This window comes from Scyliorhinus canicula, chromosome 13 (assembly GCF_902713615.1).
Source record: "Scyliorhinus canicula chromosome 13, sScyCan1.1, whole genome shotgun sequence".
Classification (NCBI taxonomy): Eukaryota; Metazoa; Chordata; class Chondrichthyes; order Carcharhiniformes; family Scyliorhinidae; genus Scyliorhinus; species Scyliorhinus canicula.
In genome coordinates this window covers 4,695,068-4,713,079 of record NC_052158.1, presented here as the reverse complement: position 1 = coordinate 4,713,079, position 18,012 = coordinate 4,695,068, and the positions used below count along the sequence as shown (strand labels likewise).

The window sequence follows — 18,012 nt, the reverse complement described above, 5'->3', positions numbered from 1 at the left end:
CTCCTCGCCTCGCTGCTGCCCCTCTCTCGCCTCGCTGCTGCCCTTCTCTCTCGCTGCTGCCCCTCTCTCCCCTCGCTGCTGCCCCTCTCGCCTCGCTGCTGCCTCTCTCTCGCCTCGCTGCTGCCCCTCTCTCGCCTCGCTGCTGCCCTCTCTCCCCTCGCTGCTGCCCCTCTCTCCTCGCTGCTGCCCTTCTCCCCTCGCTGCTGCCCCTCTCTCCCCTCGCTGCTGCCCCTCTCGCCTCGCTGTTGCCTCTCTCTCGCCTCGCTGCTGCCCCTCTCGCCTCGCTGCTGCCCCTCTCTCCCGCTGCTGCCCCTCTCGCCTCGCTGCTGCCCCTCTCGCCTCGCTGCTGTCCCTCTCTCGCCTCGCTGCTGCCCCTCTCTCCCCTCGCTGCTGCCCCTCTCTCGCCTCGCTGCTGCCCCTCTCTCGCCTCGCTGCTGCCCCTCTCTCCCCTCGCTGCTGCCCCTCTCTCGCCTCGCTGCTGCCCCTCTTGTTTCGCTGTTCCTCCACTCCCCAGACCTCATCAAACACCACCTGCCAAGAGGTGGAGTCTGCGGATCCAGGGTTAGACTATTCAGCTACCACAGAACCCACCTCCCCGGAGTGGAAGCAAGTCATCCTCAATGCTGAGGGACTGCCCACGAGAGAGGGTTTCAGCTGAAATAAGTGACAGCCATTTGCTCACTTTGGCCAATCAGGGTCAAGTTGCCTGCTATAAATTCTACATCATGCTTGGCAGTTAACCATCAGTCATCATCACTGGTGTATTTTCCATGGGAATGCTTCTACCAATCAGAGCCCACTTGACAACAAATCAGCACTCTCTTCTCATGTAGTGTAAATTGTTTCCTTATATCGGTATTCTTGCAAAATGTCCTGATGGGTAAAGATGAAAAGTTTCAACATCTTTTTTCAAGCAATATTCAAGTTCTGTGCTGCCAAATGACTACTTTGTGTTGGTTTGATTTACAGTCTGATTGGGATTTTACAATTGCAAATTTAATGACACATTTATGACAACCTGTGTCAATGGTGGTTCTGACCCCTAACTCCTGACCTCTACCACTGACCCTAATCACGGGGTCAAGGTATTGTGACATCAGGAATGTTGTAACCATGCTGAGGCTCTGCCCCATTTCCAGATCTGGATCGGAACCGGAGCAGATTCTCAGAAACTGGCTTTCGTCACCATTCCAGAACAAAGGATAACATTTCTCAGTGAAGGTGTGGTCTGATCAGATGATGTGTTATTCTGATAAGTGCAAGATGAACACCTCCAGCAACATGTCCCTCTTTTATCAGCAAATTCTAATTTTGTACAACCGAGCAACAGTCAGGGAACAATGAAAAATCTAAAAGACGTTCTGATTGCCATAACTGATTCAGTAAACTCCTAACATTACAAAGTTCACCTTTTGCTTTGTCCCAATGGCCGGGAGGCAGTGGCAGAGTGGTATTGTCACTGGACTAGCAATCCAGATATCCAGGATAATGATCTGGGGACCTGGCCTCTAATCCACCACGGCAGGTGATGGAATTTAAACTCAATAAAATATCTGGAATTCTAAATCTAATGATGACAATGAAACCATTATCGATTGTCAAAAACCCATCTGGTTCACTGATGTCCTTTAGGGAAGGAAATCTGCCGTCCCTACCTGGTCTGGCCTCCATGTGACTCCAGGCCCACAGCAATGTGGTTGACTTTTAACTGCCCCCCTCAAGGGCAATTCGGGATGGGAAATAAATGCGGTGCACATACAAAAAGTGGAACAAACTCAAATTGAACACAATGGACGGGATTCTCCGCTGTTGGGATTCTCCGCTGTTGGGATTCTCCTTTGCGCCGGCGGCCTGAGTGTTTCCCGATGCCGTGGGGCTGCCAACAACGGGAAACCCCATTGGCCGGCTGGCAAGATGGAGAACCCTGGGGGCTGCACCAGAAATCCTGCCCAATATCTGCATTTTCTACATCCATCATAATGATGTTGATTGAAAGATAATAATTAAGGGATTAAAATGGATCCAATCGGAATATGGGGCAGACTTGGCTAATTTATTCAACCTGCATTCAGAACTATTAGAGTTTTAATAAAATAATTCTGGCAATATTCGCTTCACTGGCAAAGTCAGTATTTATTGCCAATGAGCAGGTGAATGTTCAAAATGAACAAACAGAATTAACCTTTGTTCTGAACACTATCATAAATCTTGTCGACTCTCATTCAGTAACTGGTTGTTGGAGAGTAACAATTATCTCAACAACAGAACATTCGAGATGTATCAGACTGAAACTCTCCAGTGTTAATGTGTGATCAAAGGTGACACGGCCTCACCCAGTCCAATCTGAAGCTATCTCAGCAATTACACTGTTTGCAAAGTTTAAAGTCCCTTTATTGGGCTGATATTATCGGGAAAAGGTTTCAAAGTCTCCGACTGAATGTTTGCAGCTAATGAAAGGATGCAAAGTGGTTCCCAGCACCGAACATTTGAAACACTGTTCATCGTGATAAAAATGTCAAAATCCAAAATGAAAATGAGGAGGTTCGAGGAGAAGTAAAAAGGGAAAATAAGTTTTATTAGTTTTCTAGCAAAAAGAGGAAGAGGGATTATGCGATCAGTCACCAGTAACAGTGGGTTTGAGGGACATCTAGCCGTGTTTCTGGAGAAAAGAGAGATTGAGAGTGAGGATGAGAAAGTGGGAGGTGTCGATCTGTGATAATCAGTTAGAGTAGGAACGACAGTGAATCCCAATTTCAGCCCCTGTGCTAATCGGATTTAAATCTATCGATATTTTGTTGTCCCATTTTGTCTCGTTTCTCTGATAGATGAAAACGTGAATGAATTTGGTTTGAACTGGAGAATTAATGGCTTCTTTGATATGAGGAAGAAAGACATGGGCGGGATTCTCCGTACCGGTGCGGCGCTCCCGCGGGATTCTCCGTCCCGGTGCAGCGCTCCCGCGGGATTCTCCGTCCTGGTGCAGCGCTACCCCCGGGATTCTCCGTCCTGGTGCGGCGTACCCCCGGGATTCTCCACCCTGGTGCGGCGTACACCCGGGATTCTCCATCCTGGTGCGGCGCTCCCGCGGGGTTCTCCGTCTCACCAGCTGACCAATGAGGGGGCTGCATTCTCCGTTCTGGAGACTAATTCCTTGCGCCGGCGTGAAGATAGTGGCGCTTTACGCCAGGAAAACTTGTACAAAACGGCGACCAATTCCCTGTTCTGGGTTAGCAGCCAGGCAGCGTAGAGCTCCCAGCTCTAGCTGCCGATACGGCCTGGAGAACTGCCGGGTCCGTGGCTGCACATGCGCAAGGCGGTGGCCGAGAGCGGCCACGCGTGATTCATGGCAGATGACGCTCACGGAACAGATCCGTGAAATAATCCCCCCCTTCAGCCAGCCCTCACGCCCCGGACCACCTCACCACCGTGCCCCCAGCCCCGAATATGTCCCCCCCCGTCTGTGGATTGGCCTCCCCTGTCTGTGCGGCGCTGGATTGAGTCCGCAGCCACCAAGCTGAGTTCCCGATGGGTGAGACCACACGCGGCCCACACCGTCGGCAACTTGGCCTGTCAGGGGCGGAGCATCGGGGGCGGGCCTCTGCCAATGTTCATAGGCCGTGGATACGGCCTGCGGCGTACTCTGAGTATGCCGCTTTTCAGGGGGCGGGGAATCACAAAGCCCCCCCCCCCCCCCCCCCCACCGATTTAGGCGTCATCGGGGATTCTCTGCCCCGCTGCCGAATGTAATTTCGGCGCCGGGGATCGTAGATTCCAGCCACGATGTCAGGAAAACCCCAGACTGTCGGCACAACGGAGAATCCCGACAGCGGAGAATCCAGCAAACCTTTATAACCATTGGGCATCCCAAAGCAATCTATGTTTAAAATCGATTCAATTGATATCCCATCTGAAAAATCACCTCTGCCAATGCTGCTCCCTTTAGTAATTCACTGAAAATATACAACATGGAAATGCCCTTTGTGCTTGAAAAACATTCCAGAAACTCCTGTAAATTCACTGAGACCAAGTCCCTGGTTAAATAACTTGGAGCAGTGAGAGGAAGATGAGGCTAAATGAATACATTTGATGGACTGAGGTTGTCTATCATTCCACTGAGCATTGGGAGTTCTGTGATGTCCCAGTTAACAGGCTCCAATGACCCTGTTGTGTTCACTAATCTCACCCAGAGCCAGTGGAACTGTTGATTCTGTGCTGCCATTCCTGGCTCAGAGACAGGGGAGACAGGAACAAACATATCTCCAGAGAGGCCCCAATCCAATCTGAAACTAGCTCCACAATTAAACTCGTTATCAAAGGTTAAAGGTTGTTTACTGGATATATGGGCCGGAATTCTCCGGTCGTCGGGATTCACTTTTCCCGCTGGCAGCACATTCCCGCCCGCAGGTTTCCCAGCGACATGGAGGTGGTTTCAATGGGAAATCCCATTAACAAGCGGCAGGAAAAGAGAATCCCGCGGCCAGCGAACCGCGTGCGGCCAAGGAACACACGGATTGGGAACCGGAGAATCCTGATCCTGCTATTGGAAAACAATTTCAGAATCAAATTGAACATTTCCAACTTCTAATGGAATGCTATAAAGTTGGTCCCAACAAATCATCTGAAATACTGTTCATTGTGATAAAGGTTTCAGACAGCAAGTTAAAGTCAGGAGTTCAGGAGTAAACAGGAAAGAGAAGATTAATTTTCTGATACAATTGGGAATGGGATTAGTTATCAGTATCTCTGGGTTCAGTGAACACCAGCTGTCCTTCTGCAGAAAGGAATAACAAGGGAATATCGGAATTAGGAACAGGAGGAGGCCATTCGGCCCTTCAAACCTCCTCTGCTGTTCAATATGATCATGCTGATCGGGTTGTGGTCTGAACTCCACTTTCCCTAAAACCAGTAATAATAAACCTTTAATGTGGCGGCACGGTGGCAGAGTGGTTAGCACTGCTGTCTGTCTGTGTGAGGTTTGCACATTCTCCCCGTGGCTGCGTGGGTCTCACCCCCACAACCCAAAGATGCGCAGGGTAGGTGGATTGGCCACGCTAAATTGTCCCTTAATTGGAAAAAGATAATTGGATATTCTAAATTCATAAAAGAAAATATACCTTTAATGGATCACAGAATTACATCAGACACCATGGCCGAGGTGAATCGTACATGCGCGCTATGGCCGGTGCGAGTCCGCGCATGTGCACCATGGCCAGCGCGAGTTCAGTTGCCTACACCGCGCCGGCCCCGGGGCAATACGGCGGAGCCCTACAGAGGCCCGGCGCGGAGGAATATAGGCCCCCGACGGAACTACACCTCCATCTACACCTCCCGCTGCCGGGGGAAAGCGGGCAGCATAATCAAGGATCCCTCCCACCCGGCTTACTCACTTTTCCAACTTCTTCCATCAGGCAGGAGATACAGAAGTCTGAGAACACGCACGAACAGACTCAAAAACAGCTTCTTCCCCACTGTCACCAGACTCCTAAATGACCTTCTTATGGACTGACCTCATTAACACTACACCCTGTATGCTTCATCCGATGCCAATGCTTATGTAGTTACATTGCATATCTTGTGTTGCCCTATTATGTATTCTCATGTATTTTCTTGTATTTTCTTGAATTTTGTTTAATTCCCTTTTCTTCCATGAACTGAATGATCTGTTGAGCTGCTTGCAGAAAAAGACGTTTCACTGTACCTCGGTACACGTGACAATAAACAAATCCAATCCAATCCAATCCAACTAGCCCACCCGCCGATCGGTAGGCCCCAATCACGGGCCAGGCCACTGTGGAGGCCCCCACCCCGTGGTCAGATCTCTCCCCGATGTGAATCCCTCTGATCACAGCACACAGGGACAGTATGTAAACCTCTTCCTGGTGTCAGGGTGACTCCTCCGGGTCCGGGTCCATCTCAAACTCTTCAGATCCTCAGACACCTCGAGCCAGGGATTCGCTGTTTCCACATCCAGGGTCACAGAGACTGGGAGAAAAAACAGAAAATTAGAGACTCACTGGGGATCCGGGGGAGACTCACTGGGGATCGGGGGGAGAGACTCACTGGGGATCGGGGGGAGACTCACTGGGGATCAGGGGGAGAGACTCACTGGGGATCGGGGGGAGAGACTCACTGGGGATCGGGGGAGACTCACTGGGGATTGGGGAGACTCACTGGGGATCGCGAGGAGACTCACTGGGGATCAGGGAGAGACTCACTGGGAAACAGGGGGAGAGGCTCACTGGGGATCGGGGGAGAGACTCACTGGAGGTTGGGGTAGAGACACACTGGGGATCGGAGGGAGAGACTCACTGGGGATCGGGGGAGACTCACTGGGGATCGGGGGGAGAGACTCACTGGGGATCGGGGGGAGAGACTCACTGGGGATTGGGGGAGAGACTCACTGGGGATCGGGGGGAGACTCACTGGGGTTCGGGGAGAGACTCACTGGGGATCGAGGGGAGAGACTCACTGGGGATCGGGGGGAGAGACTCACTGGGGATCGGGGGGGAGAGACTAACTGGGGATCCGGGGAGAGACTCACTGGGGATCGAGGGGAGAGACTCACTGGGGATCGGGGGGAGAGACTCACTGGGGATCGGGGGGAGACTCACTGGGGATTGGGGAGAGATTCACTGGGGATCGGGCGAGAGACTCGCTGGGGATCAGGGAGACTCACTGGGGATCGGGGAAGTTCTCTCCTCGATTTCACCATTTCTGATTTGATTTCCTGTTCCTCAACATCAAAAGGATCTGCCCTGAGGGGAGGAAACTCACTCTGTTGGACTGTGTGTGAGTGACATCATCAAAATAAACACATCTCTTCTTCAATGCCGACTGTGAAATTGATATCAAATTCCCAACAGCGATAGATTTCCGTTCTGCTCCGTGGAAACAAATAATATTTGTTATGAAGCGACTTGTGGAGGTGGTTATTCAATGTGATTCTCCACAGACAAACCTCTACCTTAATCCTCTCCCTGGATGTATAAAGGATATTCATCCAGAGTGAGTGCAATGTTTCCTCAAGACAATTGAGAAAATGGGCTTTCTTGACACTTTCAGGAAATGGATTTCAATCCAGTGCTTGTTCCCCAGGTCCACAGTGAACACCAGTGTGGTAGTCACCAGTAGTGGCATATTATATGTATTATGGCACTGCCCATATATTAAGGACACAACGAGAAAGCCCGGCCTGCTGGCTCCGCCCAGCAGGTGGTGTATAAAAGTGTGTGCTCTCCGATGCTGCAGCCATTCTAGTTCCAGCTACAGGAGGCACAACATCCTTGCTCAATAAAGCCTCGATTGTTCCACCATTCTCGACTTGTGGCAATTGATGGTGTTATTGATATTTTTTTAATGATGGATCTCCGCATCAAGCTTGATCGGCTGCAGCTAAGCCCTCAAGCATCCAACGCTACATCCACCTTTGACCACTGGCTAGCCTGCTTCGATAGCTACCTCAGAACCATATCTGAAGAGCCCTCGGACTCGCAAAAGCTGCACGTCCTCTATTCACGGGTGAGCCCTGACATTTTTCCCCTCATCCGGGATGCACCCACCTGCTCTGAAGCGATGGAGCTCCTGAAGGGATATTACATTCAACCAGTGCATCAAGTATAAGCCAGGCACCTCCAGGCCAAGAGACAGCAACTCCCCGGGGAGCCTCTGGACGATTTCTGGCATGCCCTGCACATCCTGGTGAGGAACTGTGACTGCCAGGCAGTTTCGGCAGTCCAGCACACTGAACTTTTAATCAGAGACGCTTACGTCATGGGCATGAAGTCTGCGTACGTCCGCCAGCGGCTACTGGAAAGGGGTATGCTCGATCTTGCGGCAACTAGGCAGCTCGCGATCTCGTTAGAAGTTGCCTCCTGTAACGTCCGGTCATACGCTCCCGACCGCATGGCACCCTCGTGGGCATCATGGGCCCCACCAGCTTCCGACTCCAGCTCACCATAAGGCTGCGCCATGTGGCAGCTAGCCAACTCTGGGGGGCCCAATTGTTATTTTTGCAGGCAAAACAACACCCCAGGCAGTGCTGCCCGGCACGGAGCGCCACCTGAAACATGTATGGGAAGAAAGGACACTTTGCTTCTGTTTGCCGGGCCCGGTCGGTCGCCGCTGTTTCCAGGCCCAGCGTTCCTACTGGCCCCACGTGCGACCCAGGGGTGCCGCCATTTTCCCCTTCGCAAGCCATGTGTAGCCCGTGGGCGTCGCCATCTTCCTCACCGCAAGCCACGTGCAGCCCATGGGCGCCACTATCTTTGATGCCACCTGCCATGTACGCCCCGTGGGCGCCGCCATCTTCGGCACCATTTTGGACGGCGCCTCAGGACCCCTGCTCGTGTGGCCGTTCATCGCCTGCCGCTACCTCTGCCACCGCTGACCAGCCCGGACCTCCTAGAATCTGCCGCAATGCGCCTCTATCACCCTTGATTAGTCGTGACCCCGCAACCTCGTGACCGCGACGACGACGGTGAAGATCGATGGGCACAAGACGACTTGCCTCTTCGACTCTGGGAGCACCGAGAGCTTCATCCACCCACTACGGTAAGGCGCTGCTCCCTCCCGGTACACACTGTCACCCAGAAAATCTCCCTGGCCTCCGGATCCAATTCCGTGGAAATCCGGGGATGCGGCATCGCGACCCTCACCGTCCAAGGCGTAGAATTCAGCAACTTCCGGCACTATGTCCTCCCCCACCTCTGCGCTGCCCTGTTACTCGGCCTGGATTTTCAGTGCCATCTCCAAAGCCTAACTTTAAAATTCGGCGGACTCCTACCCCCTCTCACCATCTGCGGCCTCGCGACACTTTTGGTCGATCCACCTTCCCTGTTTGCGAACCTCACGCCGGATTTCAAACCTGTCACCACTAGGAGCAGACTGTACAGTGCCCAGGACAGGATCTTCATCCTGGAGGTCCAACGGCTTCTGCGGGAAGACATCACTGAGGCCAGCTACAGCCCCTGGAGAGCTCAAGTGGTGGCAGTGAAGACTGGTGAGAAACACAGGATGGTCATTGACTACAGTCAGACCATCAATCGGTACATGCAGCGCGACGCGTACCCCCTCCCACACATATCTGATATGGTCAATCAGATTACGCAGTATCGAGTCTTTTCCACAGTGGACTTGAAGTCCGCCTACCACCAGTTCCCAATCCGCCCGGAGGACCGCCAATACATTGCGTTCGAAGCAGATGGCCGCCTCTATCACTTCCTCAGGGTTCCCTTCGGCGTCACAAATGGGGCCTGGACTGCGGGCTACCTTCCCGTACCTAGACAACGACACCGCCTGCGGCCATGATCAGCAGGACCACGACGCCAACCTCCAAAAAGTCCTCCATATCGCCAAACTCCTTGACCTCACGTACAATAAGGATAAGTGCGTGTTCCGCACCAACTGTTTAGCCATCCTTGGCTATGTCGTGGAAAATGGAGTCCAAGGGCCTGACCCCGACCACATGCGCCCCTTCCTGGAACTCCCTCTCCCCCACTGCCGCAAGGCCCTGAAACGATGCCTGGGGTTTTTCTCCTATTACGCCCAGTGGGTCCCTAATTATGCGGACAAGGCCTGCCCACTCATTCAGTCCACAGTTTTCCCCCTTGGCAGCTGAGGCCCACCAGGCCTTCAACCGCATCAAGGCAGATATCGCCATGATGCACGCGGTCGATGAATCCCTCCCCTTTCAGGTGGCCCACAGCAATGTGGTTGACTTTTAACTGCCCCCTCAAGGGCAATTAGGGATGGGCAATAAATGCTGTGCACATAAAAAAAAGTGGAACAAACTCAAATTGAACACAATGGACAGGATTCTCCGCTGTTGGGATTCTCCGTTGCGCCGGCAGCCCGAGTGTTTCCCGATGCCGTGGGGCTGCCAACAACGGGAAACCCCATTGGCCGGCTGGCAAGATGGAGAATCCTGGGAGCTGCACCAGAAATCCTGCCCAATATCTGCATTTTCTACATCCAACATAATGATGTTTATTGAAAGATAATAATTAAGGGATTAATATGGATCCAATAGGAATATGGGGCATGTTTGGCTAATTTATTCAACCTGCATTCAGAACCATTAGAGTTGTTAAAAAATCATTCTGGCAATATTCGCTTCACTGGCAAAGTCAGTATTTATTGCCAGTGAGCAGGTGAATATTCAAAATGAACAAAAAGAATTAACTTTTGTTCTGAACACTATCATAAATCTTGTCGACTCTCATTCAGTAACTGGTTGTTGGAGAGTAACTATTATCTCAACAACAGAACATTCGAGATGTATCAGACGGAAACTCTCCAGTGTTAATGTGTGATCAAAGGTGACACGGCCTCACCCAGTCCAATCTGAAGCTATCTCAGCAATTAAACTGTTTGCAAAGTTTAAAGTCCCTTTATTGGGCTGATATTATCGGGAAAAGGTTTCAAAGTCTCCGACTGAATGTTTGCAGCTAATGAAAGGATGCAAAGTGGTTCCCAGCACCGAACATTTGAAACACTGTTCATCGTGATAAAAATATCAAAATCCAAAGTGAAAATGAGGAGGTTTGAAGTAAAAAGGGAAAAAGTATTAGTTTTCTATCAAAAAGAGGAAGAGGGATTATGCGATCAGTCACCAGAAACAGTGGGTTTGAGGGACACCTAGCTGTGTTTCTGGAGAAGAGAGAGATTGAGAGTGAGGATGAGAAAGTGGGGGGTGTCGATCTGTGATAATCAGTTAGAGTGGGAACTACAGTGAATCCCAATTTCAGCCCCTGTGCTAATAGGATTTAAATCTATCGATATTTTGTTGTCCCATTTTGTCTCGTTTCTCTGCTAGATGAAAACGTGAATGACTTTGGTTTGAACTGGAGAATTAATGGCTTCTTTGATATGAGGAAGAAAGACATGGGTGGGATTCTCCGTCCTGGTGCAGCGCTCCCGCAGGATTCTCCGTCCTGGTGCGACGCTCCCCCGGGATTCTCCGTACCGGTGCAGCGCTCCCACGGGATTCTCCGTCCTGGTGCGGTGCTCCCCTGGGATTCTCCGTCCTGGTGCGGCGCTCCCCCGGGATTCTCCGTCCTGGTGCAGCGCTCCCCCGGGATTCTCCGTCTCGCCAGCCGACCAATGGTGGGCTGCATTCTCTAAATCCCCACGCCTGCATGAAAACGGTGGCATTTTACGCCAGGAAAACTGGTACAAAACGGCGACCAATTCCCTGTTCTGGGTTAGCAGCCAGGCAGCGTAGAGCTCCCAGCTCTAGCTGCCGATACGGCCTGGAGAGCTGCCGGGTCCATGGCTGCACATGCGCAAGGCGGTGGCCTAGAGCGGTCATGTGTGCTTTATGGCAGATGACACTCACAGACCAGATCCGGAAATAGTCCCCCCCTTTCGGCCAGCCCGCACGCCCCAGACCACCCCACCACCGTGCCCCCAGCCCCGAATATGTCCCCCCCCGTCTGTGGGTTGGCCTCCCCTGACTGTGGCGGCGCTGGATTGAGTCCGCAGCCACCAAGCTGAGTTCCCGATGGGTGAGACCACACGCGACCCACACCGTCGGCAACTTGGCCTGTCAGGGGCGGAGCATCGGGGGCGGGCCTCAGCCAATGTTCAGAGGCCGTGGATACGGCCTGCGGCGTACTCTGAGTATGCCGCTTTTCAGGGGGCGGGGAATCACAAAGCCCCCCCCCCCCCACCGATTTAGGCGTCATCGGGGATTCTCTGCCCCGCTGCCGAATGCAATTTCGGCGTCGGGGATCGTAGATTCCAGCCACGACGTCAGGAAAACCCCAGACTGTCGGCACAACGGAGAATCCCGACAGCGGAGAATCCAGCAAACCTTTATAACCATTGGGCATCCCAAAGCAATCTATGTTTAAAATCTATTCAATTAATATCCCATCTGAAAAATCACCTCTGCCAATGCTGCTCCCTTTAGTAATTCACTGAAAATATACAACATGGAAATGCCCTTTGTGCTTGGAAAACATTCCAGAAACTCCTGTAAATTCACTGAGACAAAGTCCCTAGTTAAATAACTTGGAGCAGTGAGAGGAAGATGAGGCTAAATGAATACATTTGATGGACTGAGGTTGTCTATCATTCCACTGAGCATTGGGAGTTCTGTGATGTCCCAGTTAACAGGCTCCAATGACCCTGTTGTGTTCACCAATCTCACCCAGAGCCAGTGGTACCGTTGATTCTGTGCTGCCATTCCTGGCTCAGAGAGGAGACTGGAACAAACATTTGGACAGCAGGGTAGCATTGTGGATAGCACAAATGCTTCACAGCTCCAGGGTCCCAGGTTCGATTCCGGCTTGCGTCACTGTCTGTACGGAGTCTGCACGTCCTCCCCGTGTGTGCGTGGGTTTCCTCCGGGTGCTCCGGTTTCCTCCCACAGTCCAAAGATGTGCGTGTTAGGTGGATTGGCCATGCTAAATCGCCCGTAGTGTCCTAAAAAGTAGGGTTAGGGGGGGGGGGGGGGGTTGTTGGGTTACGGGTATAGGGTGGATACGTGGGTTTGAGTCGGGTGATCATTGCTCGGCACAACATCGACGGCCGAAAGGCCTGTTCTGTGCTGTACTGTTCTATCTATCTATCTATCTCTCCAGAAAGGCCCCAATCCAATCTGAAACTAGCTCCACAATTAAACTTGTTATCAAAGGTTAAAGGTTGATTATTGGATATATGGGCCGGAATTCTCCGGTCGTCGGGATTCACTTTTGCCGCTGGCAGCACATTCCCGCCTGCAGGTTTCCCAGCGACATGGAGGTGGTTTCAATGGGAAATCCCATTAACAAGCGGCAGGAAAAGAGAATCCCGCGGCCAGCGAACCGCGTGCGGCCGAGAAACACACGGATTGGGAACCGGAGAATCCCGATCCTGCTATTGGAAAACAATTTCAGAATCAAATTGAACATTTCCAACTTCTAATGGAATGTTATAAAGTTGGTCCCAACAAATCATCTGAAATACTGTTCATTGTGATAAAGGTTTCAGACAGCAAGTTAAAGTCAGGAGTTCAGGAGTAAACAGGAAGGAGAAGATCGATTTTCTGACACAATTGGGAATGGGATTAGTTATCAGTATCTCTGGGTTCAGTGAACACCAGCTGTCCTTCTGCAGAAAGGAATAACAAGGGAACATCGGAATTAGAAACAGGAGGAGGCCATTCGGCCCTTCAAGCCTCCTCTGCCATTCAATATGATCATGCTGATCGGGTTGTGGTCTGAACTCCACTTACCCTAAAACCGGTAATAATAAACCTTTAATGTGGCGGCACGGTGGTAGAGTGGTTAGCACTGCTGCCTCATGGAGCTGAAGACCCGGCTTCAATCCTGGCTCTGGGTCACTGACTGTGTGGAGTTTGCACATTCTCCCCGTGTCTGCGTGGGTCTCACCCCCACAACCCAAAGATGTGCAGGGTAGGTGGATTGGCCACGCTAAGTTGCCCCTTAATTGGAAAAAGATAATTGGATATTCTAAATTCATAAAAGGAAATATACCTTTAATGGATCACAGAATTACATCAGACATCATGGCCTGGAATCTCCAATCCCGCGGCCAAGTTCTGTCCCGGCGTGAAAAGCAGCGCCAGCCACTCCGGCATCAACGGGCCCCAAGTGTCAGGTCTTCACCCCTTCCTAGGGGGCTAGTACGCCTCCAGAGTGGTCTCCGCTGCTCCGGCGCCCGAATCCCGGCGCACCATGGCCGAGGTGAATCGTACATGCGCGCTATGGTCAGTGCGAGTCCGCGCATGCGCACCATGGCCAGCGCGAGTTCACGCATGTGCGTGGGTTGCCTACCCCGCGCCGGCCCCCGGACAATACGGCGGAGCCCTACAGGGGCCCGGCGCGGAGGAATATAGGCCCCCGACGGAACTACACCTCCATCTACACCTCCCGCTGCCTGGGGAAAGCGGGCAGCATAATCAAGGATCCCTCCCACCCGGCTTACTCACTTTTCCAACTTCTTCCATTGGGCAGGAGATACAGAAGTCTGAGAACACGCACGAACAGACTCAAAAACAGCTTCTTCCCCGCTGTCACCAGACTCCTAAATGACCTTCTTATGGACTGACCTCATTAACACTACACCCTGTATGCTTCATCCGATGCCAATGCTTATGTAGTTACATTGTATATCTTGTGTTGCCCTATTATGTATTCACATGTATTTTCTTGTATTTTCTTGAATTTTGTTTAATTCCCTTTTCTTCCATGTACTGAATGATCTGTTGAGCTGCTTGCAGAAAAAGACGTTTCACTGTACCTCGGTACACGTGACAATAAACAAATCCAATCCAATCCAATCCAACTAGCCCACCCGCCGATCGGTAGGCCCCAATCACGGGCCAGGCCACTGTGGAGGCCCCCACCCCGTGGTCAGATCTCTCTCCAATGTGAATCCCTCTGATCCCAGCACACAGGGACAGTATGTAAACCTCTTCCTGGTGTCAGGGAGATGCCTCTCAGTCCGGGTCCATCTCAAACTCTTCAGATCCTCAGACACCTCGAGCCAGGGATTCGCTGTTTCAACATCCAGGGTCACAGAGACTGGGAGAAAAAACAGAAAATTAGAGACTCACTGGGGATCGGGGGGAGAGACTCACTGGGGATCGGGGGGGAGAGACTCACTGGGGATCGGGGGGAGAGACCCACTGGGGATCGTGGAGAGATTCACTGGGGATCGGGGGAGAGACTCACTGGGGATCGAGGGGGGAGAGACTCACTGGGAATCGGGGGGAGACTCACTGGGAATCGGGGGGAGACTCACTGGGGATCGAGGGGAGAGACTCACTGGGGATTGGGGGGCGAGACTCACTGGGGATCGTGGAGAGATTCACTGGGGATCGGGGGGAGAGACTCACTGGGGATCAGGGAGACTCACTGGGGATCGGGGGGTAGAGACCCACTGGGTAACAGGGAGGTTCTCGCCTCAGTTTCACCATTTCTGATTTGATTTCCTGTTCCTCAACATCAAAAGGATCTGCCCTGAGGGGAGGAAACTCACACTGTTGGACTGTGTGAGTGACATCATCAAAATAAACTCATCTCTTCTTCAATGCCAACTGGGAAATTTAGATCAAATTCCCAACAGCGAGATATTTCCGTTCTGCTCCGGAAACAAATAATATTTGATATGAGGCCACATGTGGAGGTGGTTATTCAATGTGATTCTCCACAGACAAACATCTACCTTAATCCTCTCCCTGGATGTATAAAAGATATTCATCCAGAGTGAGTGCAATGTTTCCTCAAGACAATTGAGAAAATGGGCTTTGCTGACACTTTCAGGAAATGGATTTCAATCCAGTGCTTGTTCCCCAGGTCCACAGTGAACACCAGTGTGGTAGTCACCAGTAGTGGCATATTATATGTATTATGGCACTGCCCATATATTAAGGACACAACGAGAAAGCCCGGCCTGCTGGCTCTGCCCAGCAGGCGGTGTATAAAGGTGTGTGCTCTCCGATGCTGCAGCCATTCTGGTTCCAGCTACAGGAGGCACAACATCCTTTCTCAATAAAGCTTTGATTGTTCCACCATTCTCGTCTCGTGGTAATTGATGGTGCATCAATTTATTGAGCAAGATTTTTAAATGATGGAGCTCTGCATCAAGCTTGATCGGCTGCAGCTAAGCATTCAAGCATCCAACGCTACGTCCACCTTTGACCACTGGCTAGCCTGCTTCAAAAACTACCTCAGAACCATATCTGAAGAATCCTCGGACTCGCAAAAGCTCCAAGTCCTCTATTCACAGGTGAGCCCTGACATTTTTCCCCTCATCTGGGATGCACCCACCTCCTCTGAAGCAATGGAGCTCCTGAAGGGATATTATGTTCAACCAGTGAATCAAGTATAAGCCAGGCACCTCCAGGCCAAGAGACAGCAACTCCCCGGGGAGTCTCTGGACGATTTCTGGCATGCCCTGGCGAGGAACTGTGACTGCCAGGCAGTTACGGCAGTCCAGCACACTGAACTTTTAATCAGAGACGCTTACGGCATGGGCATGAAGTCTGCGTACGTTCGCCAGCGGCTACTGGAAGGGGGTACGCTCGATCTTGCGGCAACTAGGCAGCTCGCGGTCTCGTTAGAAGTTGCCTCCTGTAACGTCCAGTCATATGCTCCCGACCGCATGGCACCCTCGTGGGCATCATGGGCCCCACCAGCTTCCGACTCCAGCTCACCGGAAGGCTGCGCCATGCGGCAGCTAGCCAACTCTGGGGGGCCCAATTGTTAATTTTGCAGGCAAAACAAACATCCCAGGCAGCGCTGCCCGGCACGGAGCGCCACCTGCAACATGTGTGGGAAGAAAGGACACTTTGCTTCTGTTTGCCGGGCCCGGTCGGTCGCCGCTGTTTCCAGGCCCAGCGTTCCTACTGGCCCCACGTGCGACCCAGGGGTGCCGCCATTTTCCCCTTCGCAAGCCATGTGTAGCCCGTGGGCGTCGCCATCTTTCTCACCACAAGCCACGTGTAGCCCGTGGGCGCCACTATCTTTATTTCCACCTGCCATGTACGCCCCGTGGGCGCCGCCATCTTCGGCACCATTTTGGACGGCGCCTCAGGACCCCTGCTCGGGAGGCCGTTCATCGCCTGCCGCAACCTCCACCTCCGCTGTCCAGCCCGGACCTCCCAGAATCTGCCGCAATGCGCCTCTATCACCCTGGATTAGTCGTGGCCCCGCAACCTCGCGACCGCGAAGACGACGGTGAAGATCGATGGGCACAAGACAACTTGCCTCTTCGACTCCGGGAGCACCGAGAGCTTCATCCACCCACTACGGTAAGGCGCTGCTCCCTCCACTGTCACCCAGAAAATCTCCCTGGCCTCCGGATCCAATTCCGTGGAAATCCGGGGATGCGGCATCGCGACCCTCACCGTCCAAGGCGTAGAATTCAGCAACTTCCGGCACTATGTCCTCCCCCACCTCTGCGCTGCCCTGTTACTCGGCCTGGATTTTCAATGCCATCTCCAAAGCCTAACTTTAAAATTCGGCGGACTCCTACCCCCTCTCACCATCTGCGGCCTCGCGACCCTTAAGGTCGATCCACCTTCCCTGTTTGTGAACCTCACCCCGGATTTCAAACGCGTCACCACTAGGAGCAGACGGTACAGTGCCCAGGACAGGACCTTCATCCTGGAGGTCCAACGGCTTCTGTGGGAAGACATCACTGAGGCCAGCAACAGCCCCTGGAGAGCTCAAGTGGTGGCAGTGAAGACTGGTGAGAAACACAGGATGGTCATTGACTACAGTCAGACCATCAATCGGTACACGCAGCTCGACGCGTATCCCCTCCCACACATATCTGATATGGTCAATCAATTGCGCAGTATCGAGTCTTTTCCACAGTGGACTTGAAGTCCACCTACCACCAGTTCCCCATCCGCCCGGAGGACCGCCAATACATTGCGTTCGAAGCAGATGGCCGCCTCTATCACTTCCTCAGGGTTCCCTTCGGCGTCACAAATGGGGTCTCGGTCTTCCAGTGAGAGATGGACTGAATGGTTGACCGGTACGGACTGCGGGCCACCTTCCCGTACCTAGACAACGTCACCATCTGCGGCCATGATCAGCAGGACCATGACGCAAACCTCCAAACATTCCTCCATATCGCCAAACTCCTTAACCTCACGTACAATAAGGAGAAGTGCGTGTTCCGCACCAACCGTTTAGCCATCCTTGACTATGTCGTGGAAAATGGAGTCCAAGGGCCTGACCCCGACCACATGCACCCCCTCCTGGAACTCCCTCTCCCCCACTGCCCCAAGGCCCTGAAACGATGCCTGGGGTTTTTCTCCTATTACGCCCAGTGTGTCCCTAATTATGCGGACAAGGCCTGCCCACTCATTCAGTCCACAGTTTTCCCCCTGGCAGCTGAGGCCCACCAGGCCTTCAACCGCATCAAGGCAGACATCGCCATGATGCACGCGGTCGATGAATCCCACCCCTTTCAGGTGGAGAGCGATGCATCGGACGTAGCTCTGGCCGCCACCCTCAACCAGACGGGCAGGCCCGTGGCCTTCTTTTCCCGCAC

At 52.5% G+C, this 18,012-nt stretch overlaps 1 protein-coding gene and 1 pseudogene across 1 annotated transcript in view; one reads left to right on the top strand and one right to left on the bottom strand.

Annotated features, from left to right (window-relative positions):
* LOC119975844 (zinc-binding protein A33-like) overlaps nucleotides 1-18,012 on the top strand; it is a 413,200-nt gene that overhangs the window by 239,498 nt on the left and 155,690 nt on the right. The window lies entirely within an intron of this gene.
* The window catches only part of LOC119976435, a 93,031-nt pseudogene that overhangs the window by 45,136 nt on the left and 29,883 nt on the right, over nucleotides 1-18,012 (bottom strand).